Genomic DNA, 19,573 nt, shown 5'->3' with positions numbered 1-19,573 from the left:
TGGAAGTACACTAAGATTGCTCAAATCTCCTTTGGTTTCCAATGTTTCTTGTTGTCAGAAATGATAGTAAGTCTTCAAATTCATTTGTCCCTTGATCTGTTTGGGGATTGGCCTTCATTTTGTTCCTCATAAGATTAAATTCTATCCCAAATTTAATATTGTATGGTGGGTCTCTTGAAATTCTTTGCAATGCCTAGATTCTAGTTACTAAAATTTAAGTACTAAACTTGAATTTATGTTGTAAATTAGGATTCATAGTTGTGAATCTCCTAATTCTTTACCTCCAATGGTTGAAATGGTTGAGATTTGCTAAGAGAACTTCAAAGATGGGTAGAGGATGAGAGAAAATACTGAGAAGAGATAAAAAATCAGACTTTTATTACCAAAAAGTGGCTAAATTGTCGGCCAATAGCTCCAATGTAGCCAGAATGCAATCGCCTACTGTGCATAAGGCCTCAAACTGTTGTCGTATCTACTTAGAATAGTAGCACCAGTCTACTCTAGGCCTCTACAGGCTATTGTCAACTACAATGGTTACTCAATTTGCTTAGAAAACCCTCTAAGAGCTGACAATAGCTATTATGGCCTCCCCTCATGTTGATTGAATTCCAAAATGCTCTCTTTGTCTTTGTCTCTATCTTTGTCTCTCTCTATTCCTCTCTCAATCTCAACCTCCACTTGTACAACTAGCCTTCACTCATTTGCATAGGCAAGTTTCTACCAAAGTGGTAGCCTAATTGCAATTTTCAATAAATTTTAACTAAACTAAATTAAATTTTGAAATTAAAATGTTAAAAATCAATTTAGTTATTATTTCTTGCTTAAAAAATTAGGTCTACTAGCCACAACAATTAAATTGGCTAGGTCAATTTATCATCCAAGCAATCATGAACATTTATTAACTCATGAACTAACATTAATTAATTACTCACTGCTTTGTTTCTAATGTCACCATTAACATTGATGGCTAATAAAATATTTTAGGCCAAAATTTGTCATTAAGCACCACTTAGAACTTGACTCATACAACTTATACAACTTTTGCATTTGTCACGAAATTGATCTCTCTGAGTTCTTGGTTCAAGATTGTGAAACGACCAATTTGTGCATCATGTGTACCTCACATTTGTACATTTGATTAACAACTTAATCAAATGTTAATCAAAGCATCAAAATTTCATGTCCTCGTGTGACAAACCTCCCCCTTGAAACCTTGCAATTGTTCATGATTAAACTGCCATGTGCCAAATGTAAAATATACTACACTAAAATTTTCCATGAGATATCACAATGAAACAACCTTGGCCACTATTGCTTCCCCATGCTATTGCTAGACACTTTTTGAAATTTTCAGCTAACATACTTAAAACATAAGACCCCAAAAGAATCCAAAATTGGTGCTGCAAAAAATCATTAGAATTCATCCATTACTAACATATCTCAACTATCCTGGCTACCAACCATAGTAAAGCATGAACTAAGCATAACCATGGCCGAACTATTAGTGGCATTCATAAAACATATTGCTATCCATAAAGCTAGTTGAATATCATTGGAAAAAAATGATCATCACTACAAACCAATAAATAGTAAAATGAACCTCTAATGATCATAAATTGATGTAAATTTATAGTTTCAAAGCTATAAATGAAAATCCATACCATATGCATACCAATTGTAGTGATTGGGGCACTAAATAGTGATTCCATGGTAGACATATTGCTAACAAATAATAACTTGATGCATGTTGAATACATCCAAGATGCCATATACACTAAAAAGATATCCATAACTATGGAAGTGCTACCTCCCTCTTAAGTATCACAAAATGCTCTAAATCCTTGTATTATTGGACCAAACTAAGCCTACTTTAAAGTCCATTCCAACAAAAAATCATCACTGTAAAGATGCACCAATTGAGAGTGATTAGCCAAGTTACTCTCTTCCATCCATTTATCATCCATGGGCAAATAATTTTGAAACTTCACCAAATATCTCATGGAAACTTTACCTTTGATATTTTAATCTTTATGTGCTAAAATTTACTTGGGTATAAATGTCTCATCCAAAACCTAAACCTTTGGCTAAACTTTAGCAGATACATCCTCTAGCACATCAACATGGCCTCAATAAACTTACATGAAAGGCATGCATTATGTACTTGACAATATGGAGGTAATTTTAGTATATAACCAACATAATTGATCTTCTCCAATACTTGAAAGTGCCTATAGTAATGCATATTCAACTTTAGATGCAATCTCTCTCTACCTTTCATTTTTTTAAAACTTGCCTTTTCAAAATGTAGAATACAAAATCACCATTTGCAAATTGTAAAACACATATATGGTAATCAACTATCCTCTTTTATTTCTCTTGCAATCTCTAAAAGTGTATATTTAATATTCTCTTAGGTTAAATTCATGTTCTCCACATAACAATCAACCTCAAAGATATTATCTTTAGTGTGTAAAATAGGAGGCACTTTCTTGCCATCTTCCACAACCTCAAATGGAGCCTAACCAATGGAACTATGTATTGGATTGTTATATGCAAACTCAACCAAAGGTAAACATTGCTCCTATTGTAAATTATGCTTTGATACAAGATAAAAGACTCTAGAGTTTTCCTCTTCAAACTAACCATTTGTTTGTGGATGAAAGGATGAAGAAAATTTTAACATGGTATCCATATTCTCAAAGAGTCCCTTCCAAAACAAACTAGTCATCCATGGATCTTGATCACTTATAATGAACTTTGACATGCCATGGTAGTTAGACATATGACACAAAAATAATTGTGCCATATGATCAATCTTTATTTTCTTTCTCACCAAAATGAAATAGGCTTGCTTAACTGAACCTAGAAATGATAGTCCCTATCTCGTCATTCCTTGTAGGTGTCTTAAGAAGATCAAAGATAAGATCTATTGCAATGCTCTACCAAGGCCTATTATATATAGGCAAAGGCTAAAATATACTTGGTACATTATGCCTATTGTACTTGACTTTCTAATACACAATGCATGTGCAAATAAAGTGCTCTATATCATGTCTAAAGATGGCCAATAGAAAAAGTGCTCCATTGCCTTGATTGTTGCATCAATATCTCTATGCTATGCATAATGAGGAGCATGACTCTTAGTCATCATCACCTTTGGTTTTGTAGCACACAACCGCCCATGCATAATTTGAAATTTGTCCTTAAGTATATAGTGCTCATGCTTCTAGCCACTAGAAGACCAATCATAAATATTAGCAAAGTCCAAATAAGCAATATATTGATCCTTCATGGCATTCAACTCAGTGTGATAAACAAGATTAACAATTAAAATTTGAATCTTATGAGACATTACATTAGCCATTACATTCTTTTTGCATCTACATGCATAATATCAAAATGAAACATAGAGGGGAAATTAGCCCAATCTCATATGCTTCTTAGAAAACTTTATGTGAGTCAAAAAATAGTGCAATATTTGATCATCTATCTACACTATGAAATTAGCCCCCAAAAGATAGCATCTCTATGTGGAAAGTGCATGAATTGTAGTAATCATTTCTTTCTAGTAGAGCTAGAAATTCTTACTTGCACCATGGAGTATATAGCTCTCAAATGCCACTACATAGTCATCCTGTATTAAAACAACCTTATATACCATTAGCCAACACTATAAGCTCCAAAAAGTAGATTTTATGCAAAAAGAACTTGGTTTTATCATTGATCATCAAAAGATGCAAACATAGCTCATTCAACACAATGCTTAAGTGCCTTTTATACTTCTCTTCATCCTTTGAATGCACAATCATGTCATCAAATAATGTGCACATAGATGCTCTATATGGACTAAAAATCCTATCCATCATACAATTGAATGTCGCTAGAGCATTCATAAGTCCTAATGGCACAACAAGAAACTCATGCAACCCAAAGTATATCTTAAAAGGCGTCTTTGAGACATTCTTTGGTCTGATGCATATCTAATTATATCCACATTTTAAATCAATATGGTTAAATAGAGATGATCCATGCAACCTATCCATGATACCATCGATCTGTAGAATCGAAAATTGATTTTTTACTAGGATCTTAGTCTAAACATGATATTGAAATCATGATAATCAATGCACATAGACAATGGACCATCCTTTTTCTATATCAAAAGCATAGGTTAGCAAAAAGGAGATGAGATCAGATGAGTCAACCCCTTTTGTATAACAATTCATTAACCTCGCTCATTACCTCTCCCTGTTAGGTTGCACTTGCCTTTGTATGATGGTTTATTAGGAGGGCTACTACCAGGGATGAAAAATATGGCATGATCCTTTGTTAGGCGATCTTTGTCCTAGAAGTGATTGTGAGAAGCAATCAACATAGATGTTTAGAAATGGCATGTGATCTTTATTCAAATTAAACATGTTTCTATGCATCACACTATCATATTTATCCTTGATAAAAACCAAGTATGCTTAAAGATAATGCTTTATTACTTTAGAAATGGTTGAAGCAAATATAACAGGGACTAATTCCCCTTTTAACTTTATATCAAGAGTATGAATCTTATCCTTATGCTAAATAGTAATGACTTTGGCATGGGACTCAATCATTGCATACACATGATGACATCAATGCATAACAAGCAATACATCACAACCCTCTAATAATTCAATAGAGAACTCTTCATTATTCACATGTCTCTATATGTGCAAATAAAGCTTTTGAATAAGATATGTGATGCTTTGTATGGCCCTTGCATGGCATAGGAATGTTTCCCATGGGTCCATCTCATCCTCCTTGATGCTTCAACAACTTGTCATGTCTATAAAGATAAAACTGGCTATTGCTCCATTGCCAAAGAAAATCAATGCATGGTGCTAATATCCGACTTTCCCCCAAAACCTTCAAATCTTAATAGCATCATCATTGGGCTAATCTCACTTATTACTACATTGGGGCCAACTAATGTTTTGGGTCTCCTACCCTTTGAGTCCTCTTTATTTAGAGCCTTTTCCCCTTAATGTCTATTTGGATAGCTCCTTGCCAAATGTCCCTCATGATCAAGAATTTATTTGTAGCCATCAATTATCTATGCTAGGCAAAGATTTTCCATGTTAATAGTTCTTATTTCTTTTCAAGCCTATTTGCAAAAAACTAGCCTTCTTTTCAACCTTGAAATTCTACTTAGATGGTTTTTCCTCATTAGCCTTACAGCCTGAAGACATTCCATGTAGCAAGGCATCAATAGTATTTTCCATCTCAATGAGTTGTGACATGCTAGTCATGTAGTTTTAACACAAAAATCTTGAATATCTTTAGGTAGCCCACAACAAAACTTTTCGATTTGCTCAAAAAGGGTATTTTCAACGGGTCTTTTCTTGCAATGTATATGCTAATTTTTTTTCTATTCATATTGCTAACGCTTTCTTGTAACACACACACACACACACACACACACACACACACACACAGATAGAGAGCACACACACACACACACACACACACACACACACACACACACACACACACACACACACACACACACACACACACACACACACACACACACACACACACACACACACACACACACACACACACACACACACACACACACACACACACACACACACACACACACACACACACACACACACACACACACACACACACACACACACACACACACACACACACACACACACACACACACACACACACACACACACACACACACACACACACACACACACACAGACAGACAGAGAGAGAGAGAGAGAGAGAGAGAGAGAGAGAGAGAGAGAGAGAGAGAGAGAGAGAGAGAGAGAGAGAGAGAGAGAGAGAGAGAGAGAGAGAGAGAGAGAGAGAGAGAGAGAGAGAGAGAGAGAGAGAGAGAGAGAGAGAGAGAGAGAGAGAGAGAGAGAGAGAATAACCATTATGATTTAAATAAAAGGACATTATATTCAACATCTTCTTCTTTGCTACACTCACATATTCTCCTTCTATTTATAAGTGTATTGCTTCTTCATCATCAGGACTTCCCTATGCAAGAATCGTGATGTGGGAGACATTACGAAGGTGCCTAGTTGTTGTTGTCAACTATGTCTTCTTATGCAAGAATCACGATGCACAAATGTGCTAGAACGAGAAGTGCTTTGCTCCAAGAGGAAGAAAACGAAAATATGCAAGATGACACACAACTCCCTCTAAGAAAGAGAAGAACCATGCCCTTCCTATATCCATTATTCCTCATGAACCTCCAAAAGCAACCACTTTTAGTTATTCACAAACTAAGGTTCATATATTGCTTCATATGTAAGGCTTAAGAGACATTTTTTTAAATTTCTATAAAAGAAACTAAACTCCTACTTCTCTTTGACTTGCACAAGGGTGTTTTGAATTGTGAATGGCATTTATAATTTTTAGAATTGCTATATATGCCATCATTTGCATTGTAGGCAATGTGACATTAAGCGTTTCACAAAGTCATACATGCCACAAATTTTGTGTTTGCCTAAAGGCCCACATTATTTTAGCTTTTTAGTGTTGAAGTTGGAGGCTATTAGAAGCCCCTTGATCCCATCTACATAAGTACCTTTCATATTTATCTATAAGTTGAGTGTGGAGTAGCTAGCACACTTTCACAAATCCTATGTAATAGTTGCTAGGCCTTCAACGTGAGCATTTTTAGGAGCCTTTTTTATCCTCCTCTTCAACACCACAATTACACACTTGTCTTCTTGGATCTTCACTTCACCATCCCCTTCTTCTCATAAAAATCTCTCATTTTCCCTCAAGTTTACATCCTACTACCTCTTTAAAGTCATCTCCAATACACAAAAAATTTGATGCTTCTTTTGGAAAAGAATTCTGAACTCAAAACATTCCCCTCACATGCCTTGCGAACTTTCCACATTATAAAAATGTATTTTGAACTTAAAACATTCCCCTCACACTCCTAGCCAACTCTCACTTTTATTTTGACAATCATGTTTGTCTTTATTCTCATCTCAACAACCATCTTGGGCCTTGCTTTAACTTGAACCATCTTGGAACAACTAAAATGTTGTTACCCCCCTTTTTTTTTACAAATATGAATATATCCTAAATAATTTGAAACAGCGCCCCCCCGCCACACCCCCCCCCCCCCCCCCCCCCCTGGCCAAAAGTACATATAACTTATCTATTTATATACATATGCACATGGAGAAGAGAATGATGATACTAATAGATACATGCTCATATGGTGGATGGGTACATGTTCACATGCACATAAATGAGATAGAGGATGATGCTACTCAGAAATATGTGCTCATCTACTGGATGGATTAAGTGGATTTTGATGCATGTGTGAATGGTCTTGTTGGGGGGCTTGCCAAAGGCCCATGAGGCATGTACATTATCTTTTCTTGAAGACGGAGGTGTAAAAGATTGGATGCATAATTGTTGCCAAAAAGGGAGGCTTCTTGAAATGCCCTTGAGTAGCATGTTGGAAGAGCATCATTTTCTTTTAGAAGAGAGTATAAAAACCTAAGCTTTGTTGGAGGGAAAATGATAATTATCTTTGGAGGAATTATCAAGCATTTTGAGAGGGGCTAAAAGAGTTTGTGGTAGTTATATTGCAAGTTTGATAGGGTTGCTTGACATCTTGATAGGAGGACCTATATTGGTTGGTTGGAAAAAATACACAATTAGTAAATTGGGTTGCTAGAATAGCACATGCATCATATTATTAACCATAATAGCCCATGGGGGTGAGTATGTTGAAGGGGAGACAATGGATATTTCAATTGGTGATACTTTTATAAACAAAAGGTTCTATACATGACTCCATGAGAGCATGTATGTGTGCTCTCAAGATACGGAATAATATGTTTCATACTATGATCAATAGATAATAATAGAGTGCTAATGCAAGATTATTTCCAACATGAGGAAGATACATTACTAAAACTATTTCAATAGAAATAAGCACTGTCTATGACATGTTTAGGATCCAATTGAATCAAAATAGGGAGGAAAAGATGATCAAAGGGATTGCTATGGGGTACGAAAAAAGAAAAAATCTATCCATGAAATGATTGAAGAATCTTCAATCTAGGAAGATGGGGACCCACATATGAGTCGTAAAAAAAGTAGGGAGTACTTTTCCAAGTACTTTAATAGATTGTAGTTTGACATGCCAATGAGTTGTAGTAAAAGAGCACTAGTATCAAATGAAAATTGTGTTGGCCTAAAAAAAGATAAAAAATAGGTCTAGAAAGCATAGGGTCTACAATTTTTAATGCCACAGAAGATCATGACTCTAATTAGCTACATTTATAGTACATCAAATCCCATTGTAAAGGGCAACCATGTTTATAGGAATAACAAGAATGAATCTCATATGATTTTGGAAGGGCTTGAAGCACTTATTAGTGGACCACCAACCATAAATCTAGAAGCCACAAGTTTGATAAGATATCTAGAGCTTTGAGATGTATGTACAGGAGGTGATTTGTGCCTCTATGTACCATGGAATGCATACTAGACTAAAATCACGAGAAATGATTTAGTGAGGTGCATTGAAGGGCTATTATGATAAACTTAATTCTGTTGCAATACTCGAAGTTCTAGAGTTGCTACTTTTATTGTCCAAGGGATGAATTCTTCATAGTATTTTAAAAACCAAGCTTTAAGAAACTTAAATAGTGTAGAAGCCCCTAAGTGTCCAAAAGTTCTAGGCAAGTGTCCTATAGAATTGGAGACAACAAGATAATAGTTTTGACATAGAGATTGATAATTTGTGATATGATTTTGTGGTCTTAAGATGTTTTCAATTTCTTTGATGAATAACAAGGGTGTGGCAAGTAGTGGAAATAGAAAGCAACCAAGGGTATGTAGCATAGAGCCAATGTTTCCGATAATTGAAAGAGCTCCCAAGGATGTCTTGTAGGAGCTTTTATTAGAGTTGAAAGAAATAGAAAATTTCCTATAATGTGTAGAATTTTTTTGCAATATGTAATCTTCAACAATTTTTGTGTTCCACCTCACAAGCTAGAGGGAAATAGAATGATGGTCTATACTTGCTCCTTTATCACTACTATTGATAGGTTCATTGGTGCCTTTGATGAAATCATCTCAATTGTGACTATTCAGAAAGGAAATGCAGACAACAAATAGTTAATTGCAACTAGAGATTGTAAGTGAATTCTTTTAGATCAGTATTTCTACATGTTTTAATCTTCATGTGTTAGTTGTTGAACTTTCTACACTTGACATTAGATATGTTTACACATGCCCAACTATGATATATAGTTAATTGTAGTCAAATGCAAGGTTACAATCCATTGTACCCAAGTTTCTTGACATTCCCTTGTTGTCTCTAGTTATACATCATTTCTATGGATCATATGTATTTTCCATCAATTGTAGTACACATTTCAACATAAGTATTTGTTCCAATTAGAAATTGTGGTAGATAGGCTCATTATTATAAGTGCTTACTTTCATTTATGAGATATTATATATGATGCCTCATGGAACTTGGATTATAATGGTTTAATGAGTGGTTGGATGGAGGCATTGGGATAGGCTCATAGTTTATGCAATTTGGATGGTGTCTAAGGTGTGAGATTGGGGAGTCTCATGCATACCTACCCTTGGATATTTGAGATGCATGGGCATCGGCAAAACATTCTCTAAGTCATGGCATGATTCATGTGCCCCCATTGAGGATAACTCCCTTGATATGATTTTTTCACTATCAGTAGTTGCTTGCATGATCAAGATGGTCAAATATTTCCATGGATATAAGAATGAAGGCATAAATACATGGGCTATAGAGGCTGAGAGAGTCTTGTATGAGTGGAATATAGTGGATGATGGGAGACGTGTGGATTTTGTCTATAGAGACTCAAGGACTGACCAAGAGGTGATTAGTTGTGTGTTGGATGACATTGTTAGTAGTTGGTCATGCATGTCACAAATTTTGAGGAGCTTCTTCTTTGTTCATCCTACGAATTTTGGCCTTACTATTGCAAATCACATGAATAGGACTATTCAAGAAAGAGTATGAGAAATGCTTAGTCATGCAAGCATATTGCATCCCTTGTGGGTTGAGATAATTACTACTACTGTTCCCTTGATTAATAGAACGCCATGTACTGCCCTTGGTACTAGATTTGCCAAAGAGGTATGATCTAGAAAAGCTCCCCCATATATCCATTTATGAGTCTTTAGATGCAAGGCATTTTGCCATATTTCCAAAGATAAACACAACAAGATAGATCCAAAATTTATCAAAGCATCAACTTATCTTTCATGAGGCAAGATGCATAAGAAAGTAGAGCCAATGATTGAGATACACAAGGTGATCTTTAAGGAGGAGCATTGTATTACATGAAGTTGTGTTCAATGAGGATATTGATCTCATGAACATGTTGAATGGGGGTGCAAAGGATATAACTATTAAGAGTTGAAAATGCAGGCAATTAGAAGGCTCTCATCTAATGCTTGGCAAGGGATTCTTCCTCTATAGATTTGTGTAGAAATCCATGGTGTTAAACATAACAAGGAGGTGGGTGTAAAAGAGAAATGGTGGCTATGTTAGCAGCCATGTGTGTTTTGTGTGGTCATCTCTTACTTATGAGCCTCAATTTGAGTCAAATGAGGACATTAGGAGCTCTCACATTGTCTTTGTCTATTATTTTATGTGTTTTAGACACTTTAAATGGAGGGCAAATTAGTGCATTTCTTTTTGTGCAAATTTGGCTATTTTTTAGAGGGTTTGAACATATTTAGGGTTTTGTCTCTTTTTTTGCCTATATATAGGCAACCTACTCTCCCACTTTTATTATCCATTGTCCATCATTGATCCTTCGTGATTAGCTAGCACTCCTCATTCTCTCATCCCCCTGCTACCATCTAGCACCTACACCGACATGTAGAGCTACATATTGGGGCTAATTGTTGCAGGCTTGTACCTTTAGTTTGTAGCCACATTGTTTCTTCTCTGTCCTATGTTCTCTCTGTCTCCTTCCTTCATGTTCAATGTTTTCATTCCATTGTGCACTCTCACATGGTATCAGAGATATGTGTTGGAGTCGGAGATCTCAAAGAGGAGGAGGACGTCCGTGACAAAACTTTCTAAGCATCATCCCTAGGTATTGTAGACCTTGTGCTTGGAGTCAAATAGGCTAAGCAGCCATTCTATTGGCTAGGAAACACCAAAAGAGGCCTATGTTTTAAGGCAACCCCTAGCACACATGTTACAGAACTAGGCCCTGCATTATCTGCATTTTTGTGCAAGTAATCCCTGTAAATCTACGTTTTTACAAGTAGGCCATTGGTCCTCCTGAGTGGCACATTTGTAGGTTGGGCAGCACCTACTAGGTGGTCGTTTACAAGTGGACTAATTTCTTTCTTTGGTGCATTCTCATACTGGGTGGTCTTTTTGACCAAACTGACTTCTTTTTTGCGCTAGTGGGCGGCCTCCATTACACGCCTCTGGCAACAACAGGGAAAATTTGTGCTTATTGTAGGTATACCATTTTCGAGCACTCCTAGTACATTATTGGCTCTTGAATTGGCTATGATTATAGAGATTAAAGACTTATTTTCCATTTGCATTTATTGCTCCCTCTCTCTACATGACAGTGTGTGTTCCCTTCGGCATCAAATAATCCTCTCTACCTTGCCTCAATCAATTTTCTTCCCTACCAATAGACCTCAATTATCTCAAGGACACCTCTTATTGGTCACCTTTACTCAAATAATATCATCTTCTTTTGTTTTCTTATAGGTACTATATTAAAGGACATCTATGGCTAACGTATACGCTATGGGGGAGCATGTGGTTCATGATTTTTTAGATTGACCACAATCTTATTACTCTTTCCCATTATATTCTTTTGGGGCTTCTAGTCCTTGATTGGCATTGATGGCATCTCATAAGTGCCAATCCTACCCTCTCTCTTTGTATCCAACAAGTTGGATGGGACAAACTACCCTCTATGGTCATGCCACACGGAGTGTCTCCTTGATGAATGTGACCTTTGGGATTTTGTTATTACAGTCCATATACCCTGACCTACTGTGGATCCTCATGATAGTGTGATCACAGATTTGGTAGCTTTATGGGATCGATTGAATGCCAGATCCTGCTCTTCTCTCCTTTTGAGTTGTACAGATTCTATGCTCATGCATGTTAGACATACCTGCACCATTGCAGAGATTTGGAGGAGATTGGTATCTCTCTTCAGATCCAAACAATTGGGCATCTCTTATCTCTTAAGTTGAAGCTATGATAGCTCTTTGTCCATAGATTTTGTATGATGAGGAATCACATCCACAAGATGGAGGAGATTCGGGATGAGCTTTCATTCCTTGGTACAAACATTTCTTTGGAGGACCTAGCTTTGCTCTCATATCTTCTGTCATTGACATATGATGTGTTCTACACCAGTCTTCTCTCTCTAGCTCCTTCTTCTCTTCGTGTTTGCTTTCCTTTTTTTGTTGTGCACTCTCACAAGCTATGGGGTATGATAATCTCCATACTAAGGGGACAGAGGGTTGCGTCCACCTCATCAGGAGTGGCTGAAGAACGGCTATCAGAAGTAGCATCAAAAGAGGTACAGTGCCACGCCAGCGGGAGAAGGGATCAGGTGACCGTGATTGTCAAGATCCCCAAGGAGGGAAGTACTTCTTCAGGCGATATCCATTGATCAGGAAGGGATCATCAGAGGCATCAACGGTCTGCACTTGGACAGAGCCATTAGGGTTGATAGCAAGTACCTTATATGGGCCCATCCACCGCTATTGAAGCTTGCCAGGAAACTTGCCAAATCGTGAATCATAGGCTAGGACCAAATCACCTTCCTTGAATTCCTTGTGCTTGATGAAGCTGTCATGGTAAGCCTTACATCGAGCTTGCGTGGCTTCCATGCACTGTAGAGCCATCCTGCGAGTTTCGTCCAAACATTCCAGGTGTTGGAGACGGCGTTGCAGTGAATCACTATCTCCCAAGCGTTCTTTAACTACCACTTGCAAAGAGGGCAATTCCAGTTCAACAGGGAAAACAACTTCTGTACCATACACCAGCTGGAAGGGTGTTTGTCCTGTTGCTGCTTTATGGGAGGTTCTATACGCCCAGAGGGCCTCTGTAAGTCGATCATCCCAATCACGACGATGTGCAGCAATTGTTCTTGTCAGAATCGAGCAGAGGATGCGATTGGTGACTTCAACTTGGCCATTGGCTCTGGGGTAATAAGGAGTGGACTTGCGATGGCGGATCTTATACAGCTCTGTCAACTCTTCCATGACTTTATTAATGAAATGAGTGCCTCTGTCACTTACCAGCTCTAGGGGATTGCCAAAATGGGTGATGATATTCTCATACATGAACAGGGCCACGCTGTTACCATCATCCCGCTTTAGGGCTTTAGCTTCACACCACTTTGTGACATAATCCGTACATACCAAGATGTATCTGTTCTGCTTCCGTCTGGTGGGAGGATCGATTGGGCCAACAAAGTCGATGCCCCACTTCTCGAATGGCTTCAAAGGAAGGATAGGTTGCAGTGGCATGGCACTTGTTTTGGTGGGTTTCCCCATTCGCTGACAGACATCACATCGCTTGCAGTAATCATAAGCATCCTTGTGGATGGTCGGCCACCAATAACTTGCTAACAGAGCTTTCCTGGCTGTAGCTTCTCCTGCAAAGTGGCCTCCACACGGCTCGTCATGGCAAGCCTTCAGAACAATCCCAATCTCATCTCCTGCAACACATCTTCTGAGCACTTCATCTTTGCCTTTCTTGTACAGTGCTCCACCTAACAGGGTGTAGGGGGCTGATTCTAACATAAGCTTCTTCCTTTCCCGACTAGAAATACCAGGAGGGTACTGCTGGGTTGCGAGAAGATTGGCAATGTCTGCATACCAAGGAGTTACAGTTTCTACCAGGAATAGGGAAGCATCAGGGAGGTCTGGATCATCATGTTTCTCGTCTGCAGTTTGTGGGATACGCGACAGATGATCAGCCAGAACATGGAAACGACCAGGTTTGGTAATCACCTCAAAGTCGAACTCCTGGAATAGAAGGAGCCATCTCATCAGTCGTCCTTTCACGTCTGCTTTGTTCATCAGGAAGGACAAGACCTCGTGGTCCACATAAAATTTAAAGTGGGTAGACAGTAGGTAGTGGCGAAACTTCTCTAGGGCAAACACCATTGCCAAGCACTCCAACTCTGTCACTGTATAGTTCCGTTCTCTGTCAGTGACTTTTTGGCTTGCATAGTAGATCAATTGATCTAATTTGGAGGGGTCCTTTTGACATAGGACAGCACCTAGCCCTTCAACTGATGCATCGGTGTGTACATGAAACTCCTTCATCCAATCAGGAGGTTGTAGAATGGGTGCCTCAATTAGACACTGCTTCAGAGTGTTGAAGGCTGTGTCACATTCTTCCGTCCAAATAAACTCTACATCTTTCCTTAGAAGCTTGTGCAAGGAGGTTGCCTTTGTTGCAAAATGGGCTATGAACCTTCTGTAGTAACCCACATGGCCTAGGAATCCCCTCAACTGTTTGAGGTTGGTGGGTACTGTCAAAGCTGCAATCTTTTCGATCTTTGCAGGGTTTGTTGATATCCCTTGTGCAGAGACTTTGTGGCCCCACAGAACTCCAAAAGAGACCCCAAAGATGCATTTGTCGGGGTTGAGGTAAATCCCATACTCCTGGCATCGGTCAAAGCATTGCTCCAAATGTCCCCAATGTTCACGGATCAAACTATAGACATAGAAGTCATCCAAATATACCTCAATAAAGTAATGCAGATGATTTTGGAATGCAGCCATCATGACTTGCTAGAAAGTAGCAGGGGCATTGCAGAGTCCAAATGGCATCACTCTGTAAGCATAGGCTCCCCATTCTGTGGTGAAGGTTGTCTTTGACTGATCTTCCTCTGCTATCTGCACTTGGTTATATCCACTAAATCCATCGAGAAGGGAATAAAGCTCATGTCCTGCCATTGTGTCCAACAGTTGGTCTATAAAAGGGATAGGAAAGTGATCCTTCTTCGTCTTGGAATTCAACTTGCGAAAATCCACACATATACGAAGCTTGCCATTCTTCTTGGGTACAACCACGATGGGTGAGACCCATTCACTATTTGCCACTGGATAGATGAACTCGGCTTCTAGAAGCTTCAGCAGCTCTACTTTCACCAATGTGGAATAATTCGGGTTCATTCGCCTCTGTCGTTGCCGTACTGGCTTGGCATCAGGCTCCAAATCAATATGATGCTGACATATTGTGGGATCAATCCCCTTTAGGTCTTTGTAGGACCATGCAAACACGTCGAAATTCTCTTTCAACAAGTTGTACAAAGTTGACAACTCCTCTTCTGGTAGGCTGCTACCCACCTTCAAATGGTGTTCAGTGCCATCTGCATCCACAAAAGTTAACTGCCTTTCACCTTCTACTTCATGGATGAAGGTCCCACGGACTACTTCTGGATACAGATCCGACTCCTTCAAGGGGGTGGTGTCCTCTTCTGATGTCCCACTAGACCCAACTTCTTCTTTTAGTGTAGACTTAGATTGCTCCTTGAGATGTTGAAATGGGATTAGAGCCGTTTCGGGTTTGGTTTCAAGATTAGTTACCTCTTGGCTTGAAAACTCATCTTCTGATGATGCGTCCAGGAATATCACATAACAGGGACCCTCTGATGCCTGTTGGAATCGTGAGACTGGTGCTTGTTGGCATGGTGCATCATCATCATCTTTTCTTGGCAAAGGTGGGTGAGGGCGGCATGAGCCACTGCTGAAAGACGGCTTGGTCTTCTTTAACCATTTCTTATAAAGATTTTGCATATGAGAAAATCTATTGACCAGACCAAATGGTACCATCGCCATTCTATCCCACAGCATGAGCTCGTCTGCTTCCGATGCTTCTAGAACTTCTTCTTCATATGTATCCTCTTCAGGTGGGATAGATTCTTCCATCTCGCTTTCATAACCTTCTTCTTCAATATCATCTCCATCCTCTTCTGTCTTTATCTCTGTCTCTGTCTTTGTAGGAGCTCTGTAAGAGAAGAACAGGTTCTCTGTTTCATCTTCTACCTCTGTCTCTGGCTCTGTAGGAGCTCTGTAAGAGAAGAACAGGTTCTCTGTTTCATCTTCTGCCTCTGTCTCTGGCTCTGCTATGGCCATGTAACAGGGAGAGCAATACATCCATGCTTCTATCTCACTGTCAGAGGTGATTTTGGAAATTGTTCCTGGTTCAGGCAGGAAGTATTCACCCATTGATAAGGGCTTTGCATCTTTTGGGAGTTGGCTTATAGTATCCACTGTTAAGGAACGTGCCACTGTTTTCTTGGGAAGGATCTGTTTGACAGCATCTTCGTCTGCTGATGTTCCATCTGTAGCCTCATTAGGAGAGTTAGAAGACAATTCCAAGGAGGTGGATCCATGTCCTTTTTGAGCACCATATAGCTTCAACACCACTTTATTAGGTCCTCTACCCAAGGTCAAGGTTCCTTTGAACCAATCCGTCCTTGCTCTGGCTTCAAAAAGCCATGGTTTGCCCAGTAATAGGGGGTAGGATGTACCATAAGAGTTTGGATTCACCACCAGATAGATTAGCCAATAATCTTTTCCAGCCACTGTAGTCTTCACATATGGGAGAACACCCAACGGCTTGATTCTGCTCTAATCCGCCAGTCTGATGAGCCATTGAGTGGGTTGCACACCTTGTAAGCCTAGATCATTCATTGTCACATCCGTCATAATGTTCACTGATGAGACACCATCAATCAGTGCATTTGCAATAAAGCAGCCTTCTATCCACATGCCAGTCTCTGGGGTACCCGGATCTAGGAAGGCGTTAGCCACGTCCACTTCTTTTATAGGCTTTGGAGCTTTGTTGGACTTTGTTGCTGTTGAGGGAGCAATCCTTAAGCCACGCCTTCTTGTCAGTATACTTTTGAACCTTTTTTGGCAACTGGGAGACAACATCAACAATTGTCGGAATGTGAGGTTTGGTTTAAAGGTATCTAGATCTCTGACCAGATCGTATTCCTTAATAGGATCCACTGGCTTCTCTAACCGGTTAGGGAATGGGGCAACACCCATTTTCATTTTCCTTTTTTCTTCCAACAGGGGCATCATGGGGACTTCTTCTGCCACTTGTGGCACTTCCTCCTCTTCTATCTCCCGGATCTCTGGTCCTATCTTTGGAATTGTCTCTGTGACTCTGTGTGGCACTGTAGTGCTCTTTACGGCATGTCAGGCTGTTCTGTTCTTCTGTTGGAAGATTGAACTTCACTGTTGTGGCAAGAGGATTATTTTCTTTCTGGATAGGTGGTTCCTTCTTCTTTGTACGCGTGATGGCAGCAACTTCCAATTCCATTAAATTGGAGGTAGGCTCTTGGGCTTTGGATGGATTATCAGTAGCATTGCTTTTCACTGGGGCTGGGCTTGGACAGTCTTTTGCAGTGTGGCCTTCTCCTTTGCATCGACTGCATAAGGGCTTGTAATCCACTAACCTTCTGGGATTTGGACAATTTGATGAAATGTGTCTCTTTTCTCCACATCTGTAACACTCCACTTCTGATCTCTGACCACCGCCGGACTGTCTTCCTCTATAACTTTGAGAGGGAAACCTCCTTGGACCGAAATTAGGACCAAACTCTCTAGGCTTGGGTCCAATATCCTGTGTTGTCATTTTAGATTCCAACAAGTTGAATCTTGCGTCTTCTTCCTTCCTTCTCCTATCATGCATCTCCTTCAGAGAGCAAATATCCTCTGTATGGTTCTTCCGCAAACAATAGAAATAGAAAGCTCCAGGAATGGTTGGTTTTCGTGTACATTTAGTGGCTAAATGGCTTGCTTGATGACACTTACCACACCAAGTATTTGACCGCATCACATCTCTTCCTGCTCCTACAACGTTGGATATGCTAGCGGTATTCACTTTCAGTGTCTGTAGCTGCTCTGTAATCACATCCATCAACTCCTTTTTTATATTTGCAACTGAGTTGGATAAATAATCCTTCAAGCTTTCTCCTCCTGAGGTACTGGCAGTAGGGTTTTGAGGAGTCTCTGTAATCACTGCATAAACAGGTTGGGCTGGTGCAGAGGGGTCTCTGTTCTGATTCTAATTCAGAGCTCCTATTTGAACTGTTGGTTGTTGGCTCCAGTTGGTAGGGTTCCACTATTGCTGCTGATTTGGCATTGGGGAAATTGGTTGGGACCATTGTTGTTGTGGTTGAACCATCATTTGAGGCATTGATTGTGGCCACTGTGGATTTGGTGCACTGTACTATGATACTGGGGGCATCTGTTGGTAGGGGTAGGGGACTGTCCCTGGGACTGCATTTGGTGGGTACATCATTTCTGGCATCAGAGGAGGTAGGACTCCTCTTCCTGGATTCATCGCCAATCTAGCTTCCACTTCATTGTACAGTCTTGCATCTTGTGTTGCAGCTTGCAGTGTGGCTGGTCTTTGGAGCTCCACAAACTTACGGACTTCTGGTTGTAATCCTCTGAGAAACACCCCCTTCTGAATGCCATCATCTAGATTATGGTTAGTCCATCTCTTCAGGATGGATTCCATTCATGAGACATAAGCTTCTACTCTTTCTCCAGAGGACTGACTTCAATTCATAAATTCCTCTCGCATCCGCTCTTCAAAACCTTCACGCCTGAATTTAGTGAGGAATGCCAACTTCAGGTCGTCCCATGTGCCAAAAGTTCCTGCTGCTTGTCTCTCATACCACTGAAACGCCGTGCCCTTGAAAGTGGCGGGGAATATTGCTAACCAATGCTCAGGGGTTCTGGCATTGTTAGCCACACATGCTACCATAAACTCTGCTACATGAAGATCGGGGTCTTCATTGTACTCTCCCTTAAAAACTGGCAATGGGACTACATTCACTGGCCTGTCATCAATATTTCCAAGACGAATCTGGCTTGGAAGTGGACCTCCAGCAGGAGGAGGAAGGGCTTGATGTGCCATTGGGACTTCTGAAAAGAGTTCCGCAAGGGCGTCAAAAGCGGCTTCTCCTGCGAGCTCGTTCTCGGCTTTGAATTTTTCTTTCTCTCTTCTCACGTACCTTTGGACTCGTTCTAACACTTGCCTCTTTATTGTGTCATTCATCAGGGGGTTGGCTCCACTATGTTGTTAGTGCTCCACAGAGGGATAACAAAAGGCTTCAGTCTCTGGAGGACTCTCTTGCCAACATTTCTTCTACTTCTTCCTTTTCAACGTCTCTGAATTCTGCTTTCATGCCACTGCACAGAGGAAGGTATTCGGTTCTGAAGGTGTCAAAATGCATACGTCTAAGCATTGTAGTGGTGCCATCATCATAGTAATGCCAACTTCTGATGGTTTCAACAGTGTATGTTGTAAATAACACTCTATCTACCAAATTCCAGTGGGTTGCTAATTGAACAAACAGAAGATTATCAGTGCACCAAGCATCCCATGTATCTTGCTGTTGAGCATCCACGAACAAATTCCAACTCTTTTCCTTCTTATTTTTGTGAACCTCCACAGACCAAGACTCCTGAAGCTTCGTCACAATCTCCCACTTGATGA

Source organism: Lygodium microphyllum, chromosome 16 (assembly GCF_053477565.2).
Source record: "Lygodium microphyllum isolate KBCC chromosome 16, Lygodium_microphyllum_v1.1.10, whole genome shotgun sequence".
NCBI classification, from domain to species: domain Eukaryota; kingdom Viridiplantae; phylum Streptophyta; class Polypodiopsida; order Schizaeales; family Lygodiaceae; genus Lygodium; species Lygodium microphyllum.
The sequence above is the reverse complement of the archived record's forward strand: the minus strand, read 5'-3'. Positions refer to the sequence as shown.